Source organism: Hyposmocoma kahamanoa, unplaced genomic scaffold, assembly GCF_003589595.1.
Source record: "Hyposmocoma kahamanoa isolate Upper Pololo Valley unplaced genomic scaffold, ASM358959v1 204, whole genome shotgun sequence".
Taxonomy (NCBI): Eukaryota; Metazoa; Arthropoda; class Insecta; order Lepidoptera; family Cosmopterigidae; genus Hyposmocoma; species Hyposmocoma kahamanoa.
The window spans coordinates 557,326-574,830 of NW_020653728.1; the positions used below are offsets into that span (position 1 = coordinate 557,326).

Genomic DNA, 17,505 nt, shown 5'->3' on the forward strand with positions numbered 1-17,505 from the left:
AAAAATGTCGCATGAGCAACAACAAAGCAACTCAAAAACATTAAAAATATTGATGAGTCTTCCAATATACGAATAAAATTCACGTGGACTCCGTCATGGTGCATTTTTAAACGCTAAACAAATAGTTATTTAACGGAACCATACTTTAAAAATAAAGAAATTTCATTAAAAATAGTGTTCAAATGGAAATTTCTAATATACGGTAGTACAAAATAAAAAAGCATTTTCACATTACAAATTTCATTTGTGCCCATTATCATGTGATAAGTTAAATAAATAAAAACAAACCTTACGTTTTGGTGATCCTCTGAGTGGAGTACAATTGCAAATCTTTATAAAAACTAATAAGTTCTGTTACTTCGCTGTTTTAAGAAATTTGAAAGAGCTGCTTTCTTTCTATGGTCTAAATTCGATACTAGCGCCATTTTTGGGCCTCCGGCAGTAACTTGTAACTCTTTACTGTTTAGAACGTGCATTTAATAATAAACTTATAATTGTACATACCTAATTTAATCTTCTTAGATGAATGTACAATTTAGAGCTTATATACATATAATGAAAATAATGAGATATGAAGACATTTAGGCTTAAAAATAATATCATAGAACATAGTCATGTGATATAAAGTGAAAAAAGGATTCAAATTGACACTCATCGCGTGCAGTGAAAACGTAATTTATTTTTCACCAATGTATTCTACAACAGTATTCCTTCACGAATTTCAAATAAATCCTGTACAATTAGTTAGTTAGTTATTCCCGCATTGGCAAGCAAAATATGTGGTCCAATAGTGGCATCCAGTTCCCAGTAGATAAAAAGCGGGTGTAAATTTGTAAATCTTATCCGTTGGTAGCACGTTTGTGGTTGCCACTAAAAAATCTGTTGTTTTTAAGACAAAGAAGAAACTCTATTTAAAGGGAACAGTATTGATCCTTTCCTGTACATTATCAATTAATCTTATTTAATAATACTGTCAGTAGGGCGCTGAAATAGTTCTCTATTCCTATTTTTTTCTGTCACTAATAACAAGTTCTTTAGCTTAATGTCATCTAGTCGATATTTTCGAAAAGGAAATCAAAACAGATATAAGTTATTTAAAATTATTTTGCTTGTTAGAAAGAAAATTAAGTATTAAATTATGTACAAAATCATATAATTATATTTTTTCTAATCGAAAAATTGGTGACTAAAAAAGGTCTTTATAGGTTTTGGAAGTTACATTTGGACATTGGAAAGGCAAAGACGACTCAAGCTTCCCTATCAGACCAGTCTGTTAAAGTCGTACACGACTGGTGACATCATCAGCTAAACAAAAGAACACGAACCCAACGTGTAGTCGTTCGCTTCCGTCAGTTCGTCAACCATACATAGTAAGCCAACGTCAAAAAAGGTCGCAACAGACTTGTTTTTTAATTTTAAACACTACAATGCGGCCTTTAAATAATTTATAGATTCAGGCGTTACCTTGCGAAAATCCATTAGTATCTTGCTACTCCGATAATACAGTGATGGTTAAATCGAGCAAAATAGCTGCAGTTAACTTTCCAACCCTCTCTTCGCATAAAAATAATATAATTTGCGGAATAGCAAAGTTTATTTGCTTCCGTTTTTTATTAATATACGCGGAAAATTTCTCATCCTTCCGCTCCGCGCACAGGAACGCTATCTAGAATACTTGGTTGAAAAGAACTGTACCTCCTGCTCGCGGCTCCACTAGAAGACAAAAACCTAAAATGGATTTGCAATAATTGTGTTATAATTTCGTACATAATTTTATTTTTCGGACCTAAATTGTGGTGAGTCGCAATGGCGGGTGTATTACGACGAATCCAGTTGAATTGCATACTAGATGCGTATATAAATTGTACTATATTTAGTACAATTTCTCTTATTTTGTCTTTTGTGTATTTTCTTTACAATTGAATATTTTTCCTTAGGCTCAACGGAATGATCTGTGACCTACCTCAGGTCACAGGCTGAATTTCAGTCTTTGTCACGACCTGTGATGTTAGATTTTTGTGCTTGTTTCAAATTACAGTAGTACATATCGGTTGAGGAACTGCTGAGCAATTCCGCTCGGAAATTATACAATCCGAGTGATGACAGCTTCGCTCGCTACGCTTCCATTAACTTTGTAACGACACTGCTGTGTTCATTTCCTTTTCTAAGCCACGGAACCGGTACGTACTTTACAAAACCCTTCACTAGATAAGTCTTCTACGGTTTTCCAGAACATTGATATCAAAACTTTCTAGAAAACCAGAGTCTCTGTTTCAGGGTCCAAATGTAACTTTCTAAGCCTTTGTTAAAACTTGTTACTTTTGTCAATCTTTAAAATTTGTGACTTAACATTTTAATTTAAGGACAAAATCCAACATTACATAGTACGTATAGCGCACCTATATACTTTGTTAATTTATTTGATGTATGTACCTAATTAGAATATATTTATCCAATGGTGTTGATACTTTGACGTTTAATTAATGTGACGGGTTTAGATTTATGATCTCCTAAACTAAAACAGCTAGAAATATATAAAATATGTTTAGACATCAGTCAAAGATATTGTCGCAGTTAGCAAGCAAAGGCTAAAACATAACAACAATATTTCTAGATCTGTTAAATTAGTTAAGCCGTAGGATTAACACCAGTGTTAAGACCGGTACTATTATGTACTTGTTACAGTTTTATAGAATTACAAACATACTATAGACCAACTATTCCTTTGTTTTTTTAATTGACCACACCCCGCGTCTGTCTTTAAAAGTAAATGTTAGAAAATCTTGCGTAAATAATGCTTTTAAATGTTGTTTATTCGTGGCAACAATGAGGTGCGTAAAAATGCAAAATTGTTGCGGTGCTTCTCTTGCTATTAACTTGTCTTTGTCAATTCAGCAACTTGATCCCCGATCGGAAACTGCGTCTTTTCCGGGTCGAGGCGGCTTAATTGCGATTCACAACTGGCCGATCAGAAACTTGACATTTCTAATCGGAACAATAGTTGATTTAACTTACAAATTAGAAAGATATAGTAGGAATCAGGTAATAAGCGACACTCCTATCAATGACAGTTGCAGTACCACTTAGAGTTTTTAGAGAAATATTTGTATGGCCTACATTCATTTCTCTCGTGAGTATGGGTGTAATTTGTAGTTGTCTATGTTTGTCCATGGCACCCGCGGGGCTATGTTGAGTGTGTGCCTTATTATTATTATTCAAAGGTTTATTGGAATTAGAAATCAATGAAACTGTCACTCACGTAGCCTAACTTCCGTCAATAAACATACGTGACCTGAATGCTAGTAATGAGATCCGCTACTTTATTGCGGCTTGATATTAGCTAACGTGGACTGCACACCGTAAAATATAGCAAAAAACATGCTAGAAAACTCATGCTCAACAATGAAAGTTTTCTTCTATGAATGATTTACGAAATACAATAACCAGGGTTAAGATGAAGCTGTATGCGGCATTGAATACTTGCTGAGGTCAATCAATTAAGGCGCGTATAGTCAATGTCTTTAAACAGTTTATCCAGCTCTGTAGCCGAGTGGACGGAATGAAACATATCATCAGCAAGCCGGAAATTTGTTTTTAGTTTTCCTCTAGTTTTTCCTGCCTGCTATTTCCTTAACATCTCTTGTAGGAAATAAGATAAAGTGTTGGTGAAAGAAGGTTGTCTCTATTGATATCGAGTTCTTATGTTTTCGCGATTGCTGTGCATTGGGAATAAAAGTACTTTTTTGGACTTAAATCATGTTTATTTGTTTTTTTTTAACCGACTTTTAAAAAAGGAGGAGGTTCTCAATTCGTCTGTATGTTTTTTTTGTATGTATGTTACGAGATAACTCCGCCATTTGTGAACCGATATTGATGATTCTTTCTTGTTGGAAAGAAGATACCTCAGAAGTGGTCCCATTCAAATTTGAAGAAAATATTCCACCTCTAAGGGTGGTAAACTAGGGGATGAATGACCTTTGAGGTCGGTTTTTTTAACCGGAGGTTAGGTTATCAAAGTAATAGTAATGGGCCCTTTACAGGTCCCATGGTCACGGCTGACTGCAATGGTAAAATCATCAACCAATTATGTTTAATATTAATGTAAACCACCCTGATCCCATAGTTACAAAAGTTATTAATTTAAATAGCTTATTTAAACCGTCTTCAAAAGGGGACGAGGTTCGACTGTATTACTTTCACGTATTTTGTGAACCGATTACGGTTTTTTTTGTTGGAAAAGGGGTACCTCAGTCACTACTGAGCACTATAGTGTCCCACACAAATTTGAAGAAAATATTTTCATCCCTAAAGGGGTAAATTAGGGAGTGACTCCGGTTTTTTTCACTAATTTTTCGTTTACCGATTTCCGTAAAACTTGGAACATAAATTTGATTGCAATGAAAATAAAGCACTGTGAAAACAGATAAGCGAACATTTCAGGTCGTTTTCTTTTTCTATAAAAAAAGTTATAATTATTACTTTGCTAAATATTTTATAAGTTATTTAAAATTTCGTAACAGGGGAAGGGTAACGAATTCTTATAGATAATAACGAATTACCTGGTGTCAAACGAGGGCATTCCCTGTACTAGCACAAGAGCAACGAAATTTACTGCACGTCTCATCAAAACACCCAGACTGTTATAAAATAAGATCAATTTTATAAAAGTTCGTTTCTCAAATTGGTCCTACTGAGAATGGAACTTGATTGCTTCTTTTCTAATTGTAGAATAGGTCTTTCAACTTTTCTAGCTTAATTTTTATAAGCATATGTGCAATTTATAATTAATTTTGAAACCGGCGAAAGGAAGTTTCCTAAGTACTTCTTTAGTTCTGTACGTCCACGATAGATGGTGACAGCAGTTCCGAACTTTTGTAAACATAAGTAGGTAAACTAGTAGTAGTTTATGTAAACTTAAGTTACGATTTAACGAACCACAGACATATATGTATATATGCTGTGTAACGAACACATAAACAAGAGTGTAAGAAAAGATACCATAAAGTTTTAAGTAGTAGATTCGTTGCCGCCCCTAGTTACATTAAATGTAGATAGATAGATGACTAACGGTTTTTGGTCTTGTGCTCTTTGGAAAATAGTACAACTTAAAATTATTATTTTTCAATCAGGAGACCTTTCCCTTCGTTTACACATCACTTTGCGAATCGCGAAATCAATAATTACGTCATCAATTTACAAATTCCAAGAGTTCCCAAGCTTGCATACCATGCGAGGCCGACAATTTCTTCTGAGGTGAACAACTTTATCGTAAAACACTATTGTAAACCTTAAATTTGATTACGTAAAGTTATTTTTCTCTTAATACGAAGTCTGATCTTCCTTTAGTAATGTTTACAGTATACCCAACCTTACGTTGTTGTGATAAAGTATATTTTCTAATTAATTACTTTTAAATACACGAGTACGTTTCTTCTTGTTCAAATAATTTTGAGTCGTATTTAAATGATTTATAAGTTTGAAATCAAAGGAATCACTTGGTGAAAACTTAAATATTATAATGGTAGACGTAAAACGTGCGCATAAGGGATTAAATTGTGCGTTAGTAAAGTATTTTAAACTTGGTCGGTTAACTTCACGATCTTCGGAGAATGCAACCCGCTGATTGGCTCTCTCAAGACGACAGTCGTTTGTTTCCTTCACCGAAGGAAGGTGTGTGCCGCGCATGCGCGAGTGCATAAAATGGTTTGCATTTTAGAACGGTTTTGAAGTGAAATCGTTTAAAAACTATTAGAAACAATTTCTTTGTGATTATTAAAAAGAAATTGTTGACCTATTAATGGATTTGTTGTGAAGTTAAGTTTTTTAAATATATAAAAAACTTGTGCTTATGGAATTTCTTGACGCGTAAACGGGTTTGAGTCCCATCGGCTGTTTACTATGGATTTTGTAACCACGTGATTATAATAATATAGTCTATTATTATCTAACGTGGCCACGTGAGGAATCAATTTAGTGACATTTCATTCAAATTGTTTGGATTCCGTTGAGAACAGTAAGTTTTCTAAGTTTAAGTACTTATTTATTTAAAATACACTTTATATAATATGTATGAGTAAATAATCTGCAGTACCTAGCGTATTGAAAGTCTAATAAAAAAACAAACAACAAAAAACTACAGGTTTATTTGGCTTTCCAAATGCAAGGTCGACTTTATATAAAGTATTTTATTTTTTACATCACACTACAGGAGAACCGTGTCCAACGGCTGACTGGATTGTTTACACGTAGGTGTTATGTGATGATATTATAGTAAACAAAATTGGTTTTTGAAGTTTAAGAACGAATTGTTGTTGACTTGAGTAAGAAATCATGAATTTAGCCTAGAACAGGATAGATTATTTAATGTCATTGCTTAATTATAAATAGCTTAATTTTCATATAATTTAAAATTATAATTTTTCAATCTGATTATGTTGCATAATCTTAATAAATTAGGCAAATGACGATATGTGTAATAAAAAAGTATAGTATTATTGTTGTCAACGTTCCACTTCTGGCTACGGGTGGAGTCTCGGAACGGGCTCAACTGTACATTACCATCGCACGAGTTGAGAGTTGAAATTAATATGGTGAATAGATTACATAGTTAGCAGTCTAATCCTGAAAAATTAGCTTTAGGAAACTCGTAGTTTTGATAATAAAAATTATTGAAATATTCGAAAATAAATGATAGGAAACACAACTGTACATTACCATCGCACGAGTTGAGAGTTGAAATTAATATGGTGAATAGATTACATAGTTAGCAGTCTAATCCTAAAAAATTAGCTTTAGGAAACTCGTGGTTTTGATAATAAAAAAATATTGAAATACCTATTCGAAAATAAATGATAGGAAACAGGTTTTGTAGGTTAGGAAAGTACAGCGTTTGGTTGTTGCAGTATTTTTTTTGAAATATCGCAAAAAAAAAAAAAACATTTTCGTAAAAAAAAATGAACGAAACGCCGCGCGCGCGGCGTATTCGAAAAATTTTTCGCAGTATTGAATTGAACAGCACAAATTAATACGTAATTGTAAATTTAACATAGACATTTACTATAATTAGTATATAAGCTTTTATTTTCGAACAATTATTTTTTGTTGCAAAAAGGACGCCATGTTGTTTGTTGTTGTTTACTGTTTGATGTATGCATTAATTACGATTTTGCTTTTTGCCTGGATTTAGGTTAAATTTAGTTTCTCATATAACACAGGAAGTGGGGACATGGTGGGTTTTTCCCGCTAGGGGTTCGGGGGGAGGGGTTTACCCCGCTCTTTGGTGCGAAAACATGATTTTTTGAGGTTATTTTTTTCGAATTTTCAAAAATTAATATCTCGAAAACTATTAACTTCCTAACTTTGAAACTTTACACGAAGGGTCCCCCCCCTCCCCCTCCCATCCCTCAAATCGTGCGATGGTAATGTACAGTCCTTCCTCGGAACGTAAACAAAAGAAAGCACTACCTATATTGTTATACTTACAGACGTACATATTTATTTTAAATATTTAAATATTATAGCATTTGCCAAGTATAGCATTTACTATAGTTTAGTATGCACATAAGAGTGGTTACACTCGGCGACTCGAACGCGTGTTTGCATCGCTACATTTGGCATTTAGAGGCGATTGCATCGATAGATAGAAGCTAAACATATGGATAAAAATGACCATTTGGATGTAATCTAAGTAAATATGTGGTCTAAGTATGAGAAAACGAATTGCTTGTTTTTAACTTCGCAATTGTCTGTGCAAATATTGGCCACTGGCAAAGGCGTGTAATGATTAATGTCAAACTTGACATTGCGCGTCAGTTGTGAAATTTCGAGAGTATGTAACTATAATACATGCCAACCTGCTCTGGTAATTGTCGGATAGATCAGTCGTAACTCAAATTGATTGTTGTAATTTCGTTGCAGATTATTACCGAGGTTCCAATTATGTATACATGTATAGACATATTATTATTAATATACTAATATTAATACCTATCTTTAGGATATCATATATTTTGAACTTTAAAAATGGAATAACTTTTGTTCGTGCATGCATAATTTATTTTTTTAAGTACTAAATATATTTACACAGTATTACTAACGACCTAAACTAATTAAACAAGATAGATATAATATATACATTATACTAAAACACTTTATTTCCTAGCATCCATCATCTCACAATACATACACCTATTATGCATACACAATATACAGCCGCCACCCCGGTGCTTATGAAATTTAGGCAGCGATATGAAACTTTTGTAGAAAGTACTGAAGCTGAGACACGAATACGCGAAAAAAAAATGTACTGCATATTTCTCTTATTTGAATCAAATTTAGACTTGGATTCTCGCTTTTTTAAGGAATTTCTTTACTACTATATATAATGGGAAAACGTTTGCCCAATAGCAGGACACTAATATTAAAAAATGAACTTTATCGTAAATCAACACTAGCACTGTGATTTAAGGACCCAAAAGTAACGTCAACCTTTAAAAATAATCACATAATAATTTTGTTGAAGGCATCAAATAAAAATAAGATAATTATTATATGTTTATAAATCACAATGTGTCAAAAAACGGGGGGGTGAATACACTTTCGTACATTGGTTGTGTTTTTAACAACTTTCGCCTTGCGTAACACGGTTTTTTATGTAAAACAGTATGCCACTGGATCGTGATCATACCTACCTGTTTGTACGTAATAATACATGTTAACCAAAAAAAATATTAACTTGCGGTAAAATTACACATAAATATTTAAGAGAAAACATTATTATTAAAATAATTACTTGTTTTAATTATATAAACGACATTTCTTGCGTATTTTATGGTCACCGTTGAGTTTTTTTTTTTCAAATAAATTTTCTTGCGATTTTGTCATTTCATTACCGAAAAAAGTACATTTACATGTAATATCCATTGAAAGTAAGAGCACGCTACATAGTCTCACAGTTGAAATAAACATTAAAAGAAAAAGGTGTTCAAGATTACAATAACAGTTTTAAGTAGTCATCGCAAAGTAGGCTTTAAAACTTTGTACCACTGCTTCACTTTAATTAGACGTAATTATGGAAATAAAAACACGCATACCTTTTTTTTTTAAATCTAAAGAAATCTTCATAAATGTTCCTGGAGCCTAGAAACCTATACGGTAGACAACCCTAGATAAGTTTTTACTAAACATTCAACAGCACGTTCTCTTTTACAGATAAGATTAACTACAATTCTATAGTACTTATACTAAAAAGTGTAAAACTGAATGTCCAGTTGCCTGTAGGTACTTATTTTGCTTAGTACCTACTACGCTTCAAAGACAACGACGAAATTACTCGGCCGAATTTTCAACAGGTTTTGCACAAAGTAGAGTAGGTTGGACTTGTGCCTGATCGGTCCTTAACCGGAGCGATCCTAGTTAGTTCAATCGGTCAACTGAACTAGGTCGGTCTTCTAGTTCATTTAGTTCATCTAGTTCCTTAGTTAGTTAGTTCGTCTTGTCCTTGCTCGGACATTGAACGAACGCTCCAAACTGAACCACATGAACTCCACATGAACTACTACGGACTTCTAGTATTATGAGGTCAATACTACACTGTACTAAATATTTAAAAATACAATTTGTATGGAGTCGGTACTATTTGATTTTTCTTCATATTTTACAGGTTTAAATACTGTCATTCTAACTAAATACCCTTTTTTTTTTACAAAATTAGAATTTTAGTTAGAATTGTGTGTTTAAAAATCAATATTTAGGTACAACTATTTCATATACTGGTACACGTAGGTTGATATTATACATACAATACCTACAAAAAAATATTACTTTTTTGCAAGCTTGTATATTATGTACATAAAGTAGAGACGTATTAGAGACTTAGAACAAGCTAGGAACGTTCAATCGTGCTTCCCACTTGAATTTGTACTGAAAGTAGTGAAAGATCGCTATTTGTCCCGTTTGCACCGTTCCTACTGTATAAAACACAGGCGAACTATCAACGCAGACAGTTCCTAGTTCGTACTGAACTAAAAAGAACGATGAACTATTAAAACCGTGCAAGACGAACTAGTTCATGTCGGTCAGTGTAGGGAATACATTCCTAATAGTTCGTAGTTAGTGAACTATATAATAGCCTTAAGTACGTACGTTTTCTTAAATACCACCAACAAGTCGGTGAATGTTACATTTCTAAATTCATTAATTAATTATTGCGGGGGCGATTTGTAGTAAACGTATTTTGTCTGTGGACTATATTGAATAAAATTAAATATAAGATCCGAATGTGGCCATAATCAGCTTACACGCATCCACTTGTGGACATAATTCTCCCTCTGAGCACGCCAGCTCTATCGGTTCCGCATCCATGCAGCCGTTACCCGCCATCTTTCTCAGATCGTGTCGTCCATCTTGCCACAGGACGTCGTACACTCTAGAACAAGGCTGCTCCAACGACCACCAGCCCTCCTGCAGACATGTCCAGCTTACTGCCACTTAAGCTTACTGGTTTTGCGATTTAGGTTGGTAACTTTAGTTCTCTGCCGCATGACTTCATTAGGAATTCAGTTAATCAGAGAAACCACATGCTGAGCGACTTGAAATTTGTGAATGTAGGTAACCATTATCGATAAAATACGAAGTAAATCGTAATAACAACAACACAACAAAATTGTAGACAAAAACAAATACACAACACCTTCATGCCAACAATGACCTTCGCGGGAAAAAGAAATAACGGTGTTCGCAAGAAAGAAACGTGACAAAGCGATATAACCGTAACTATTACATCGTATCGGTTCTCAAGATATCAGTTAGTGCGGGGAAAAATGCCGGAAACCTTCTCAGGCGGTTTTAATGTGCGATCTCTCACGCATATTTCATATTCACAGGAATATAATTTAAAATGATGTAATGTTGAATAAATATTCCGACGCGAACCTATTACATTTTTTGTTTTACAATAGCGGTGGCAGGTTCAAATCCGTTTGGAGGCACGTATAGCAAGTTTTAATTTCTTAGTCACAATATGTAGGTACACTTGTGAATGTTTAATAACTCGAACGGTAAAAGATAACATCGAAATGAAAACTACGTAACTAAGAAGGTTCACAGCTCTTGGAAAGCGTGTAAAGTCTTCAAACTGACATTTTAGACGTATAAGTTGATGATGAATACTTGTAAACAAACGATCTCAACTTCTAATTGTTGGCTCTTCACAGATATAGTATAATATGACGTGTATGAGACCTTACAAACCTTTTCCCTATATAGAAGACCTATGGTGATCAGTGTGACATTATGGGTTGGGTTTACGAAGACTGGACGAATATATGTAGTAATAAAAATCATAAAAAACTCGGCCAATACAATTGTGTAACAACAAATTGTACCAGTTTTCGTAAAAATTGTACTACAGCTTAGCAATTACGATGTTATAACGCTGCGTACGCACGCCACATTCAACCAGATGATGTGATATTATGACCTATTGGTCAACTTTTTGAGACGTGACGAAAACTGTACCAAGCGTTGTATAAAGTATTCAAGCTTAATGCTTTGATGAATTCAGTTTTTCCCAGTTCCCGTTTATAAAAGCTCAGTTATATCGGTGATGGATGACTTTTTGTCTTTTGACAAAAATTAAGGACGTCACAAGTTTGATGTTGTTGTCCATCTGTTTGTATATTTTCCCATATCTGTCGAGGAATCGACAACTGATGGGGTAAGCGAATACTTTAGTGGAGACCACGGCTCGGCAAACGTAGTGTAGGACGCCCTCTGGCACGATGGAGGGACGATTTTCGGAAGGCTGCTGGCAGCAGATGGATGAGACGAGCCGAGGACCGGGTGAAATGGCGCGCATTGGGCGAAGCCTATGTTCAGCAGTGGACTGCGATAGGCTGTTGATGATGAGGATGATAATTATCGTAGCTCCCGAGTGGAAAAGGATGCTAATGCTGGTGAAATTACAGACACATAGGACTTGTCAACTTATGTCTCAGGGTGACGGGCGCAGTGGCAATGCCCCTTAGAACTTTGTGATTGAGAGCTTTGAATGTCATTGCGACTGTTATGGATAGGAGTGTCGTTTACCATCAGACGCAAAACTTCTTCGTCCCTTCACTTGGTATAAAGGAAAAATGAATGCACCGATTGACTGCACTTTTTGGCTTGAAAACTGCTTAATTCGAAATGATGTTAGCATCAACATCTCCAGCTTGCAATCCTATTGCAGACAACATTTTCATCATTATTATTAATCCATTATTTATGTCAGACTGGTGAGCCATGGGCCTCTTCTAAAAACAGCGTTTAGGCCATCGTTCTTTAGCTCAATGCGTGTTGGGGACTTCACATGTTTTCCAGGAGTTGTGAACCTTTTCCGACATGCAGGTTTAATCATGATATTTTCACTTTTACAATGTATGTAATTTAGAAATTAAAGCCATAGGTTCATGCCTCCACAGATATTCGAACAATCGACCTTTTAATTGAGCAGCAATCGTTCGCGTACCGCCGCTCTCTCTGTTATATATGAGTATATTAATTTGTACATCCAGGCGAATTTCAGTACAGAATATGCTGTTTCTTCATTGGTAATTAGGTTTATGATGTTGTATCCTTGAAAGCCATATATGGTTGCTTTTATCACATAAAAGTCATAATTGTAACTTTTTCATTGAAAAAAAACCGACCTGAAAGTTTGCTTATCGGCTTTTTTCGATTTCCATGGAACCTCTCATCAGATTCTGACTTCTTTATGACAATGAAACTGTTACGGACTCTTTTGTACATTTTATTCTTTTTTTCTGGTTGTCATGGTGTCGGTGATTTGTTGATTACATGTATTATGTCAAGTGTAAAGATGACTTTTATTTGTGGAATATAATCAGTAATCTGTGATAGTCAAAACGAACCCGGAACAGCATCAGGAAACTCCTCAAGAGTATACTTTTTCAAACAAAAGATGAATTTTCAAAATCGGTCCACAATTGATGGAGAAATCGGTGAATACACGACATGTCTATAAAATTTGAGGATTTTCCTCGATTTCCATGGGATCCCCTCATCAGATTCTGACTTGGTGACAATGGGACCACCACGAGAGTGCACCTTTTCAAACAAAAAAGAATTATCAAAATCAAACCAATGTCCTGAAAAGTTATCTTTTGCAGGTGTGACTCTATTACACCAAGCGCACGATGAGATAGTTCTGTCCTAAAACTAACTTACGAATCCATGCTAGGTTTGTTAGTCCTCTTCTACAATTTGAAGACTCATTTAAGAGATGCTCGCAGGTATCTCGATCTGGTCTTTACACAAATAAACCCAGAATAAGGTACTTTCATGCACTTCGTTAAGACAATGAACCTTATATGTATAGTTACATAATATGCCTCTGCTATCATACACAAAGCGAAGAAAATCATCAATAATTGCATATGTGCTGTTTGTGTAAGCTATTGTTCTCGTTTTGGTGGATTCCCGCCATTGTGCTTCGGAAATAATGGTTTCTAAATACATCAACCTAATAGTCCCGTGCCGAAACAAAAAAGAAGGACGTAAGTCGGCAATGCGCTAACACTGACTTTCTGCAACCGCTGTCTGAAACATCCGTTTGCACTGCTGCATGTATCTTTGCCCTTATACACTAACGCAGTATTGTAGAATGCTACGATTTTGACACACAGCGACAAAAGCAAAGAAAGCAAACGTCTTCTAACGTCAAAAAAGATGGATGCTTTATTCACGATGTAGTTCTGCTTGCGCTGCAGCTCGTTGCTGTGTGCATAGTTAAAAATCGAATTATATTGTGCAGTACTGTGTTATTGTGCAAAGACAGCGAAATATTTATTTGGTGTAACGGAGTAAAACTTACCTTACTTACGTCGTATCTCTATCATTTTTATTTATGAATAATAATTCATTGTAAGAACGAGTTGACACGAGTCTTCTCGTAAGCTAAGAAACTTTGTTTTAAAAATGTAATGTTCACTACAACAGTTAGTCAGATAAACAACTATGTAACTGATTAATTTCTTTTTGGTTCCTGTTTATAGCTTTGACATTATTATTATTGTAATTCATTTTGTACTTTCTGTGATTGTGACATTGGTCAGAGAAACGATTATCTATCTATCTAGTAACCGGTAACCCTACCGCAAACTTGAGAGCTGCACTAGAATTAATTGACTTTCGATTTCCATGATTATGTGGTCCGAGGAAGAAATCGATCTATTCAAATTCCGAAATAGAGTGAGCGTGCCAATCTAGCATATTCTTTAATTCCTTCGTTTTCTTTTTCTTAAATATTCCATACTTTTTCGTTCTCTAACCAATAATTTAAATAATTTCGTTCTCTAATAAATATACACAGGAAATTAAACTATTTTGCGTTTCTGAATCGCGACTCTCATGTCAGCCATGACTATGGCACCTGTTAAGAGCCCAAAACGTTGGTTTGTTTGAAAAAATAAGAAGAAACATAGCTAAAACTATACTCCTATGTGTAACAATCGCGAAAGTCTAAGACCGCAATAAAAATATACATATTATACCGGGTTTTGAATCTGAATCCCGACCGACTTTGCCACTGAATACCGATTATCCCATTAAAAAAATCCGAAATATACCTTTCAGGCCCATGACAATAATCTATAATAAACATTTTTTTTTTTTTATAAAACAAATATATAAACAACCAAATAATACTAATGTGGCAAATAATCACACAAACGACCTGGTCTCAAACTATATAATTGCCTGTATTAAGATCATTGAACGTTACCTCTAGGAACTCTACCTAGAGCACTCATACTTGAACTTAGATAAGCTAGTTTGCTAAATTGGACTCCGCGAGTTAGAGGATACCGTGTCTCATTTTGTGGATGCAATGTTAAGGCAGTAATGGTATATTTAATGGGTCCTGGCACCTGGATTTACCTTTTCATCCCGAACATCTAACCGTCTCTCTTGCTAACGAAAAGCTACCGTGAGAACGTTAATAACATTCAACAAAATTAGTTATGTTATCGTCATCCGTTAACAATTTCGCTATACAATGTTTATCAATACTGACCCGCTGTTTACTTTGTCTATCCAGATGTTTAGGTATGGGATAGTATCGAGTGCTAGATAGATATAGTTGGTTGTTAGTAGATTCAGATTCATATAACAAACAAACAATAAATAAACTTACGCACGTACGATTATTTGGTGTAAACAACATAAATTCATAACAGTCATTGTTTACGAAGGATCTGCAAACGTGACGATATAAACATCTGTTTCATATATTTGGGTCGAAAGAAAAAAAACTGTAAATTAAACGGCTGAAATCAGAAAGTAAACTACGAAGTATATATTATAGTGCTTCCGGAGACTAGTCACTCTGGTAAATACTAGTTTGAGACCAAGTCAATCACTTATTATTATTTTGTATCTTTAACAATATCTCGAGACAAAATCTTTATCTGATTTAAAATTTTCAGTCAGAAACATAGCCGGGCAAACTTTCTTCCTTAAGCATTCACGTTTGCCATGAAATGGACCTTACTTCCATAAATACGCAGTCATTAATACAACACGTACGGAGGACGATTGACCAATCAACGCGCTTACTTTGAGCACATACGTTATAACTTGGCCATGCCACACCTATCTCCTTTGCTAACTTTAATTATATACTCATTACTACTACTTGTAATTTTGTAATGCCTACACCTGTTGCAATCATACATATGTATCTAAAATCAGTAATACATACATAATTTGTAGATTCCAAATGGCAGTTGGCAGGAAGCACTTTTTTCAGTTCAGGAAGGTATCGGAGAGGAGGCGCTTTCTTTAGTTTTTTTCAAACACCAGTTTATTTTTGTTACTTTTACACTGCCCTTTTTTGGGACATCCTAGCTATATAGCTTTTGTCCCTCCACCTCTTCGGTTCCATAATTTTTTATGGTTATTGTAATAACACCCATTCGCTCCATATGACCAAGCTATCAAAGTAGCGCTTTTCTATCCTTTTAGTTGTTATGATGTAGGTAGCTCAGCGGGAGATCCCGGATTCGATGCTCAGTTGGGCCAATTTGGAAAAAGTAGTTTTGTAAATTGGCTTGATCCCTTATAGTGCAGGGAATTACCTAACTTGAGAGCATGTCATTTTAGTGTTAGTAATTATCATTATTATTATATTAATAGAGGTATTTTGGGGGAGACCTTTGCCCAGCAGTGGGACATAATAGGTTAAAATAAGAGCTTTTTACTCTTATTTCAAGTAGAGATTTAAAAATTTCAATAATTTGTCTAGATGCATGTAGTTAAATTGTGAATCAACGTAATTTTATTCGTTAAATTTGATTTATTCGACGGTACAAAGCCTGCAACGTGAATGTACCTCATTTAGACAAATAAAATGAGGATGTCAAATTTAGTAGCAGTAATTGTGCATTGCGAAACATAATTGTAGTAAGAACGCATAGCTGGTTACAGTAACCAAATTTAATAGCAAACACAGTGATCATTAAAAACATTAAAATATTTAAACTAGTCATTTACATTTCAAATGTCGAACTCAGTGTTTTTTTGTAGTCAAATTATTGTTGAACTAAATAAAAGTAAGTGTTAAACGACCATGCAGATAACCTTCTTCGGAACCTTATACTTGGCTTATTTTGTATTCAGGACGTAATGAATTATATACATTTGACACGCATAGGAAAACAGTTACTATGATAGACTTCCCTTTTTAAATTATCTGTTACGGTAAGTCTGTCCAGTAACCTTCTGTAGACGGTCCTGGCAGCAGCATATTCATATTATATTTTTTAAAAAGCAAATTAATTTTTTTTTCGTTTTAATAATTTAAACTTTAAAAAACTTTTTTTTATAATATGAAGTGACGGGACGAAAAATACAATCCAATTGAGAACCTCTTCCTTTTTTTTGTAGTCAATTAAAAAGTGTATAAGTATTTAATATTAATACTTACATATGTACTATATTAGTATTCTATCTACGTATATGTAGATATAATTTTTATTAGCGCTTGTTACGTATTGAATTTATGAAATTGTTCCTTGGTTGTATCCGTTGTGCATTACTCAAATTTCTAACCTAAGGTTGCTTGGAAGAAATTGTTACATATAGCCTTAAGGCAGTCTGTTACTATTTTTATATTACTATGTAGTATTAATTACTGTTCTGTGTTACCACGTTAATTTTAAGTACGTACAATATTTGATTCACTCATCCAAGTACTTAAAAAAAATTAATATAACATAGGTGCACACACAGCTCTCGCCGATATTCTCGCGCATCTCGTATTGGAACAACATTCCAAAAATGTTAAACAACAATTTCAATCGAACACAGATACCTTACAGCGCCTTATGGCACGAATTTTCATTCCTAAAGTCTTGAAGTCTAAACCTAAATACGCAGCATTTGATACCAATTGAAACCAAATTACTGCCTCAAATAAAATGTCGATTGCAGCAAAACCAATTCCGA

At 34.4% G+C, this 17,505-nt stretch overlaps 1 protein-coding gene across 1 annotated transcript in view; it reads left to right on the forward strand.

The window, feature by feature from the left end:
• The first annotated feature begins 5,679 nt into the window (after window positions 1-5,679).
• The window catches only part of LOC113227240, a 108,236-nt gene continuing 96,410 nt past the window's right edge, over window positions 5,680-17,505 (forward strand). Inside the window, exon 1 of the mRNA XM_026460135.1 lies at window positions 5,680-6,013. The gene's annotated coding sequence lies outside the window, so the exon portion shown is untranslated. The remainder of the gene's footprint in view (window positions 6,014-17,505) is intronic.